Source organism: Mercenaria mercenaria, unplaced genomic scaffold, assembly GCF_021730395.1.
Source record: "Mercenaria mercenaria strain notata unplaced genomic scaffold, MADL_Memer_1 contig_547, whole genome shotgun sequence".
Lineage (NCBI taxonomy): Eukaryota > Metazoa > Mollusca > Bivalvia > Venerida > Veneridae > Mercenaria > Mercenaria mercenaria.
In genome coordinates this window covers 1-10,402 of record NW_026463428.1, presented here as the reverse complement: position 1 = coordinate 10,402, position 10,402 = coordinate 1, and the positions used below count along the sequence as shown (strand labels likewise).

The 10,402-nt window shown below is 29.6% G+C and overlaps 1 long non-coding RNA gene across 2 annotated transcripts; it reads left to right on the top strand.

The window, feature by feature from the left end:
• Nucleotides 1-1,665: 1,665 nt before the first annotated feature.
• Nucleotides 1,666-10,396, top strand: LOC128554585 (uncharacterized). Of its 2 annotated transcripts, none has more exons than XR_008369641.1 (3): nt 1,666-3,654; nt 5,198-5,352; nt 5,855-10,396. It is a non-coding gene; the product is annotated as an uncharacterized LOC128554585 (long non-coding RNA). The 2 variants fall into 2 exon arrangements; XR_008369642.1 differs by having other exon boundaries at nt 5,198-5,357.
• Nucleotides 10,397-10,402: the final 6 nt, after the last annotated feature.

Here is a 10,402-nt window from a genome sequence, read left to right as displayed (position 1 = left end):
GATCAACCTTTAAATGAACCCATCAAATGAAATAAACTCGCTTAATTAGGTCGTTGTCGCACCTAAGAGGTAACCGCAAAACCGCAAAATATGGTTGAAAAGAATATTTTATCAACAATCTAAATATAAACACGAAAAATATTGTATCATATGCAGAATATACCTTTCTGAAACTTAGGAAAAGAATTCTGTGTCAGTCTGTAAAGCAAGCAGATATTAAAAAAAAATCATAAATGAGAAGAATGACACAGTTCAATTGATTCAGAAAAAAATATTGTTGTAGTAGACTTTAACGTGGTCCTAGAATATAACCTTGACAAAATGAATGGCAGACAAAATACAAACATTAAATGTTCTATAAAAAGTAAATGATATATGTTGTTGAATAATGACCGGTGTGATATATGGTGAAATACCCATCCAAATATAAAAAGGTTTACATGGCACGCCAATCAGAAACCACCTATATCCTGCAGGCTAGATTATTTTTTTAGTGTCTGTAAATTTACTAAATACTGTTTCAAAATATAATATTTATGCTAGTTATAAATAAAACCATTTTTATTGTACATATTAAATTAGAAAATAAAAAGAAACAAGAAAAATGCCATGTTTTTTTTCAAATTAGATAAAAGTATCATTCTACAAAACGAATTCAGGAAGTCTATTACTGAAACAGCAAATTTTAATAAAGAAACATATTCAAATACATTTTGGAAATTTAATAAAGGTACAGTAAGAGATGTATCAATAAAATACTCTGTTAAAAATAAAAAGAAAGAAATGAGGAACAACACAAATTAGAGGAAAATATTAAAGATTTAGAAACTAGAATTTTTCACACAAAAAAACCGTCTGATGAAGTACTTCTGGCAGAACTTAAAACAAATAAAAATAAATTAGAGGAATTATTTGATGAGCAATTGGAAAGTATTCTTTTGGGAGCAACAGTTAAATGAAAAAAAGGAGCAGAAAAATACAAAATACTTCGCAAATTTAGAGAAGAAACGAGCCGAATGAAAAATAATAAACAAATTAAAAACAAATGGAAAAGAAACACTAGTATATGAAAAAGGACATAATCGGACATGTTAAACTCTTTTATGAAAATCCATATAAAAATTATCAAACAGTAAATGAAAACGAATCTTTTTTCGAACAGGTAAATATAAAACTAAATTCCGACGAAAAACAGTCTTGTGAAGGTCAATCAAATAAAAATGAATATTGTCATGCACTAAAGGAAATAAAGAACATGAACAGCTTAGACTCTGGTGGTTCAACGACAGAGTTTTATATTTTGGAAAGATAGAAAAGGCTTTTTTGTTAACTCAGTCAACTACTCCTTCAACATGGTAACTTAAAAGAATTACAAAAACAATGTATTAATTCTCTTACAAAAAGGAAAGATTTATTAAATATTAATAACTGGAGGCCATTTTCACTGCTAAATGTTGACTACAAAATCGCAACAATAGCTATAGCTAAAAAGATCGAGAAAGTTTCCACCAAAACAATTGATAATAACCAAACTTGATTAATAAAATTTCGAAACATTGGAGACAATATGAGAATATTGCTTATTATTGAACAAGTAAACAAAATGGATGAAAAAGGTGTTATCGTCTTTACATACTTTCTAAAAACAATTGAAAGTATCGACCAGTCGTACATGTTTAAATGTCTAAAACATTTTAATATTGGAGAATCAATTTTAAAATGGGTCAAATTGTTCTGTAATGATACAAAAAGCTGCATTTCAAACGAAGGACATAGGTCTGACATTTTTTATATAAAAAGGGAGGTCGTCAAGATTGCCCCCTGTCCCCTTATCTTTTTATTATATGCATTGAAATTCTTCCCATAGCTGTTATGAAAAATAAGGACATTAAAGGACAACAAATTCATAAATTAAACTTGGAACCAAAAATAACAGTATTTAAGAATACACTTCTTACATGGAGTAAATGGGCCAAGTTCCAAAACTGATATATCCATTGATGGTTCTGGCAAACCCGTCTCTGAATATTATACAGAAAATAAAAAAAACTGCAAGTTTGATCGATTTTTGGAGTCAAAACCATATAAAATAGCAAGAAATATAATTATTCCAGAATATGAAAATGGAGGCTTAAAAATGATAGATACAGATGCATTTTAACTGCCGTAAAAGCTAGTTGGATAAAAAGATGAGTAAAAAAAAATGCAGAATGGCAAGAATTGTATGGACAAGAACTCTAGAAACATGGAGGTCTCGCCTTTTTCAAATCCAAAAGTAAACAAAAACATGTTCCTGATCTGAAGTAAATTTTCCTTGAAGAAATTTTAAAATATTGTGCAAGGTTAATTATAAAGAAGAAATTAATTGTATTTCAACACAAATATTATGATACAATAGTCATTTATTAGATAACAAAGGAAACAAATTCTTCTATAAACAGTGGCTAGAAAAACGCGTAGTATATTTAAAACATATTTTGACTACAGATCAAAAGAATTCTATACGTTCAATTTCTTGCAGTTTGTTTGGTGATTATTTTGAATACTATCAAATGATAAAATAATTAAAAAAGTATTGGAAGAACAAACTTATATTAGAAGACTTAAACGAAGTATAAGAGCCAGATTTCCTTATCGAAAAAAATGTATATACAAAAGTAAATAAAATGTTGTATAATTTGGAACTTAAAAACAAACTTCATTTGAATAACTTAGCTAGGAAATAAATGAATTGAATATACTAATGATAGATCTACTGCTATTCCGCCGAAAACTACTATATACTGTGCAGAATTTTCTTTCCCTCTTTTGAATGCATCACGGTAAAATGTTGCTTTTTAAAATTTCGAGATTTCTTTTTTTAATTTATACTAAATTTGTTGTAGGTCGATTGTGGAGTTAAACCTTTTATTATTTTCTTCTAGTTATTCTTGGAATATAGACGTAAGCAGACAGAAGGGATTAATTCTGAAAGTCACTTTTATTTGATATGTATATAAAAAAAAAAGTGAAAATAAAACCAATAAGGATTAATTATTATCTTGTTGATTAAAAACTTGCCACAACTTGTTGGATGGATATAGCAACGGTCAATGGCGTTTACAAGCAGTATCGTTTGAACGTTTTGCTTGGTAATTTGTGTGAGCTATAATCTACTTCATAGATAATTCATTTTCAAAACGTTTGCAGAAAGACTCACACTTTCACTGTATTAAAGATATACCACCAATAATCTGGAAGAAAGCACAACTTATGTTTCTCTTACTTTCGAATGCCTAAACCAATTTATGGATATTGCACAAGAACCGATTGTACATATAAAACTGTTAAGAATCAAACAACAAACTTGACAAATAGTTTACGTTCGGCAAGTACCTTCTCTGGAAACTCATTCAATCATTATATAAGAGAAGAAATGCAAAGGGTTGATAAAATTTCAAATACGCAGTTATGTTCATGCTAGAATTATATTTTTTTAGATAAATTGAATGATTATCCTTTCAGATAAATTGAATGATTCTTGAAGTGTTATCCCGCATATCACGAAAGATAAAGATTCTAGCGACATCAGTAAGTAACAAGAAGACGAAAGGCACTGGAGTGGCAACACAGGTCTTCTCTAACATGACGAGAAAACGAATGCTGACAGTGTCAGTAAGTTTGAGTTAAATAATAACTATTATTCTTATCATTTAACGGACATAATGATGAAGTGTGTTTATTTCTAAGTCTTGTAATTGTAGAACAACGGGAGTTTTTAAAAAGGATACCAAATATATTTTACCTGGTTAAGTTATTTCCTCATTCAAAATTAATTGCTCTGAAAACAGATGTCCGCACTGCATTTTCTTTGTACCTTGTACTAATAGATATCTTTTATAAGACGCAAGGCAAATAACATTTTAAAAGCTACATGTATTGATCATGATATATAAAGATATAGGACAGGACTTATTAAATTTAGCTAGATTACAGACCTTTTAATTGGTAAGGCGTAAAAAAAATTTGTTTCCGGTATCCAGACCTACACTAAATTTTTGGTCCGACTCTTAATTTTTTATGGCCTTGGATATTTTTTTCAATTTTTTTGGCAAAAAGTTGCAAAACGGCACTTTTATTCTTTAGACATGGTCAGTGATGATAGAAATTAACGTACTGATACTCTAAAGGCATAATCCCCCTATTTGTATTAATTTTTTGACACAAAAATAATCTCCGAAAAGCCTAACAATAAAAAAAATCCAAAAAATATAACCGACCTACCTACCCTATTTTTTTAGCATGTTACCGGAAGCAAACAATGTCTTAGTCCTTACGGGGCCTTGAAAATCAAATTGTCAAATAAAAGCTGGTGTTAACTCGTTGATATTAAAATTGTCTACAATGCAACTGGTAAATTCAACTAGTTGAGTTTATGTATGTATCATAATTTAACTACTTTTACTTTTGTTTACACTTAATTGCTAATTAGATAAATTACAGCTTGATGCTAAAACAACTTAAGTCGAATCAGCCAGGGCTGCAATAGATTATAAGCTTTTAAAAATGTATCAGGTTGAGGGAAATTCAGTTATGTTCTACTTGGACACCAATTCGTGGTTTCAAATTTACTAACTTGTGTATGAATTGGTCTTTTAAGGGGTAACCCTCAGTCTCAACAAACTCGTAATATGATGCTTCTAAAACATGGATATTGGGGCAGTTCACAATAAAGCCTTCATGCTGGGTAATACAGTGTCATACTCCTGACAGCATCCTGATTCCATGAATGTTGGCATTCGAGTACAGACACCACAATGTGTACCTAAAATATCAAACAAATAATATTTTATATGAATTTTACATCTATGTTAATATGCCAGTCTGCAGAATGATCTATTATTAGATTCTACCAGGAACTTACTTGAATGTGTCAAAAAATATAGAAATTAAGAACCATTCCTATAACCTTCAGAACATAACATTTTAAAATAAGTAATATATGTTCAAAAGAATTGCTTTCATAAATGTACAACATAGCCTGCTTGGTCGCTTTTTTAAAAAATGAGGTGTGTTTTTATTTATTTAAACAACACAAATGTTAGGTTATTTTGAAAATTATCGCATTAACTGATATTTTAATTTCAAAACCTGATAAGTAATATTCGTAACAGAAGAATTCGAAAACAAAAACTATGGTTAGAATTTGACATTTCAGGGTTTAGAAATGATGCACCGTCAATTTTGTTCCACATTTGTACTGAAACCTTGGTTGAAACACAAAAGTAGATGACGGATATATCTTTACATGTAACAGTGACAGAAACAACCGCATTTAAAGATAGTCATTAAATAAATAGAAGAACCCAAGCGGTATCGTAAATATTGCTTTCTTGTTTTGCACCATAATTTATATTCTGCTATATGTAGTGTTAGGCTTGCTCTTATTTGAACACATAGTCGAGTTGGGTTTATTTGTGGGTGTTCTTCCTATCTTGGCTTCTGATACCATAACGTGTATAACGGATTCACCTCGTTGGCATAACTTTTAGGTATAACATTCTGTCGTGTAGCAATGGAACAAGATGGGGATTACAATTGAGTACTGGTGCATTATTATCCGGTTTAAACCTGAGAATGGTGTTTTGCCGGCGGTACCCAATTGTAATATTTTATATATTTTTTCTTCACTCTCGATATGTTCACGTTGCCTAATTATTTAATGAGTTGTATTGCATGGTAATTCGACACATATAAGCTATGCATTGTCGACTTATCCATGAACATACATACATCTCTGTACGATTCGAGTATAATGTGCTGCATTCCTTGAGTTTGTCTACATCCGTTCGATCTGTGTATATATATTTTTCAGGTATTGCAATGATTGTGTGCATGAATGGAACATTACAATACTGTCTCCTACTTCCAAAGGTGACAAATAACAATCACTACGGACAACAGCTTTCATCAATGGGTATTGGAAAAGCTTAAAGCAATATTTGTATGCCTTACAATTCTCTGTTTTTGATCAGAATTGGAAATTTCGCGAAGAAGTGGTTGTGTTTTTGAAATTAAGTATTTAGTGTTTAGAATCTGAGTTAATCCTTAATACAATTTGGGTATTACATAGGTGGAGTGAAGGAATATGATTATTTGTGATATTCAAATCAGACCTCAATTTTAGTATAATCTGGAATATACGTACATATAATGGAGGAATACGGTTATTTATAAGAACGTTTTATAGTGATTCAGATTGGATGGATTTTGTTTTCAACAGTTTGGATTACATGTATACATAGATAAAGTGAATGATTATCATTATTTAATGATATTCAAATTGAATTAAATAAATAACCAGTCTTGAATACCTAGATATAGTGCATGAATATTATTATTGGTGAGTAAGTTTCTTCTAATTATGTCTATGTATTCAAATCGAATATAATATTCAAAACTTTTGAGACAGACACATATAAGATGAAGTAATATTATATTAATTGATGAGTACATCGTGTTCTAATTTTTAGACAAAAATACAATGAAAAAACATTTAATAGACTGTATTTTACAATTTGAAAAATAATACTCAATAAATATTTTGGGAAGACAAAAGTAACGTGTACGGTCAGTTGAAGGGCAGGTAATTACAAATTCCAACAGTCTTATAATCAATATATGAGCTTGGAAAAATTGTTTTTGAAGAAATAAAAAATTTCATTTAAAGTAATGGCGCAGCAATATGAATTCAATGTCCTTTTTAAGCTCTAAAAATAGAATCTTAATTTCTCGTTCGCCTTCGCTAGACAAGTTTTTACATGTACTCCTGTGATGACAGTTTCTGCACTTTTCCTTTGAACGTAAAATCCATAGAGCACGCATATTCATTAAAAAGATAAATGTATCTATGAAATCCTACAGCATATTTTTTATTATGTCGCTAAACTGTCAATCTTATACAAACGCTAATATACTCTGGAGAAGTTACTGACAATATAAAAAGGAACACATAATCTTACTTATCTGAATTTAATTCAGTGCATTAAGAGTTGCTTCGTTCAAATGAACGTTCATCCAAGTTTCTTTGACATGAAGAAATGCACACTCCATTTAACATTGCGGGAATATATATCAGAGTAATTGTATTGATGGCAACCACATACTTAAAGTGTTACCATTTGAAAAAAAAAAATAATCGACAAAAATACATGAATATTTTCGACAATTCCCTTGAAAAAGAATTAAACGATTTACATTACAAAAACCGTGTTTTATAGAACGACAATAATCAAGTGCTAATACAAAGTCGTTTTGCTCATTTCTTACGCCTTCCGTACATTTATGGTCTGTTAGAGTTGTTTCCTTTACAGCTCAGTAATGTTAGAGGACTATCTCAATCCGAAAATTTATTTTTGTAAAAGTAAATTAACATTTTTCTTCGCATTGATTATTTTTAATTTTTAGGGGTTTTATTTGGATATTTTTTGCTAAACAAATTAGCAAAAATAATTAAATAGTATTAATGCAATGGACATAACAAGAGACCCGAAATCCAAAATTTCAGGTACAAGCGTACACCGAACATAGATATTTTCTTAAAATGTAAGTGCAAAATCATTGACTAAACGGAATTTAAGCAAACCGGTCTTGAGCAAGTTTTGAAAGGATGAATATAATACTGCAAATTAATTTCTTTTAGTTTCTTGTTAAAAGCAAAAGGTATTACTTAGTGATAATTTGTCAGGAGATTTTGCAACTTTGCATTACTTATAAAAGCACTAATGCGAAATTATTTCGTTTCAGAAAATTATTTATCATTGCTTCTATGAAAACTCCTTGAAAATACGATAAGAGTTTTATTTACCCACCTTTGCTTTCAATTAATTTGTATTACATAGACCTCATTTAACTGTAAAAAAATCATAACAGCTCCCGTGTTTGTCTGATATTAATACACGTCATTTTAAGAAATTATAATGACAGTTTTCGCTCACATTGTGTTATTCAGTTTTAATGCATCCAAAGGAAATGAACATACTCCTTACAATTATTGTTAGTAATTGCCTAATGTTATTTGTTGAGAATATGTTAAATATTTGAATAATGCCCTGGTCCACGGGCTCAATTCAAAGAATTAAGGCCTGGTCTAGAAAATGTTCAGACTCATATTGTTGCTACATTATGATATAACATTAAAATATGTTGCTGTACAAACGCCAAATATGAAAAGTTTGAAAAGTCATGGGGAAATTTTAGACTCTTATTGCAAGAAAAACATGATATACATACTATATGAGTTTGGTGTAATTTTTTCTAAAGTTACAATTTCTTTTCATAATCATTCCGAATGGTAGCAGAAATACTGAAGCTTTTAATTCTCACTCTTCACCACTCTACAATGGGATGCTCCACCAACATTTTCAACAATTCCTATCTTTCTTTTTTTTGACACCTTACAGTAACAATGAAATCCTAGTAGTTTGCACTGAAACCTATTATAAGTTTTTCTGCAGCAGACTGGTCTGTGTAAATAGCATAAGTCTTGGTTGTTTCATTGTTGTTGTTTTTTATGAAATTTGATAAATTTCTCGGAGAAATACATTTGTTTATATTCTTCAACATGCATTTATGTAAAAAATGGAATCAGTATAATTAATGAAAATATATACAACAGAAGCGAAAATAGTAATTGGCTCTCCGACACCACTCTCCACAATAACGAGAATAATAAAGCGGCAACGTCTGATCTGGAAATTAAAAAAATATATATTCGCGTGGAATAAATTAATAAATACGTTATGATGAAAACAATATAAAAGTTTAATATATGTAGAAGCGTTTTTCTTATTTCTTTAATAATCTTAGGATTTGTTATAATATGAGACAACAAATATCACTTTCAATATCATGTCTTAAATAACAAAACTGCCGAAGGTCTTACTCAAGTTTATTTACAAATAAGCATGAGTCCCACTTTATGTGGGCAGCATCAGCATATACATTTCTATAATACATACATTCAGTAATATATCACATGACAAAAAGGAAAACGGCTACAAATTGTTAATATATAGGGCTATATACAATGACTGATTTCTTATATATAAACACAGTAATACACTTTACAGTAAAATATCTTCTTTGCTCTATGAAAAATAATTGTTTCTCTAAGAAAGAATCCGTATGTGTTTCTTCTTATTATTATTGTTGTTGTGCGTATCGTTATTATTATTATTTAAATGTTTACTGTATTATAAATATGTTTTATTATAAATATGTATTGAACTCCTAGCTGCCTAAAAATGAAGAGACGAAAGCTTTAGACGAGCAAGAAAGTTAAATACAAGAGAATAGTCTGAAATAACTTGACCAACTGTGAAAGCAGTCAAACTGTACAATCGAAAGTCAGGCTAGACTGCTGATGTAGTCAGTTACTTTCTACATGTATATTTTTAAAAAGCGATAAGTAATATATACTTAACTGGTGAGATATATATATATGCGAAATTATTACTAAGTGGGAATTGTTTATTCAAGCGTGATTAAGAAATTAGTAATAGGGACAGTATACCACTTTTTGAATAATACAGGATACTAACAGTATACTTTTATCAACTAATATACGAAAATAATATAAAAGTTAAATATATAGGTAGAAGCGTTTTTCTTATTTCTTTATTAATCATAGGATTTAATATGAGAAAACAAATATCACTTTCAATATCATGTCTTAAATCACAAAACTGCAGAAGGTCTTACTCGAAATTATTACTAAATGGGAATTGTTTATTCAAGCGTGATTAAGAACTTAGTAATAGGAACAGTATACTTGTTTTAGAATAATACAGGATAATAACAGTATACTTTTATCAACTTATATACGAAAATAGTATACACGTAAAAATAGTTAAATTTGCTTGTTGATGTATCTAGGAATTTGAATTTACCTAAAACATGTAACAGCCCCAACATGTAAAATTGGAAACATGAATCAGCTGAAATGTAAAATGCATTACACGCAGAAGAAAAAATAAATGTACATAATAATTACGCCAAGTAAGTTAATGCAATAGCCCTTGAAAATAAAATGAATATTGCAATGTCTTCGTGTTACTACGATGTCAATGGAAACAAAACGTATATAAACTTCAACCTCAGCTTAGAATTATGATATTTTATACTCGTCATTGTTAATTATATAACGAAGCCTTTCTTGTATCATTTTGTATTTCGGAACATCTATACAGACATTTTAGGCGAAATATTCTGTACATAACTTTGACTTCAAACAGTATTTTCAAGCGGTTTTTGTTTTGAAAAGATGTTTGTTAGCTTGTCATAAGTATTCCCTCTCCAATGTTAAATTTACGTCATAGGTACCACGGTCAGCCTACACCTTAACTTCCTAAATATAGTAGAA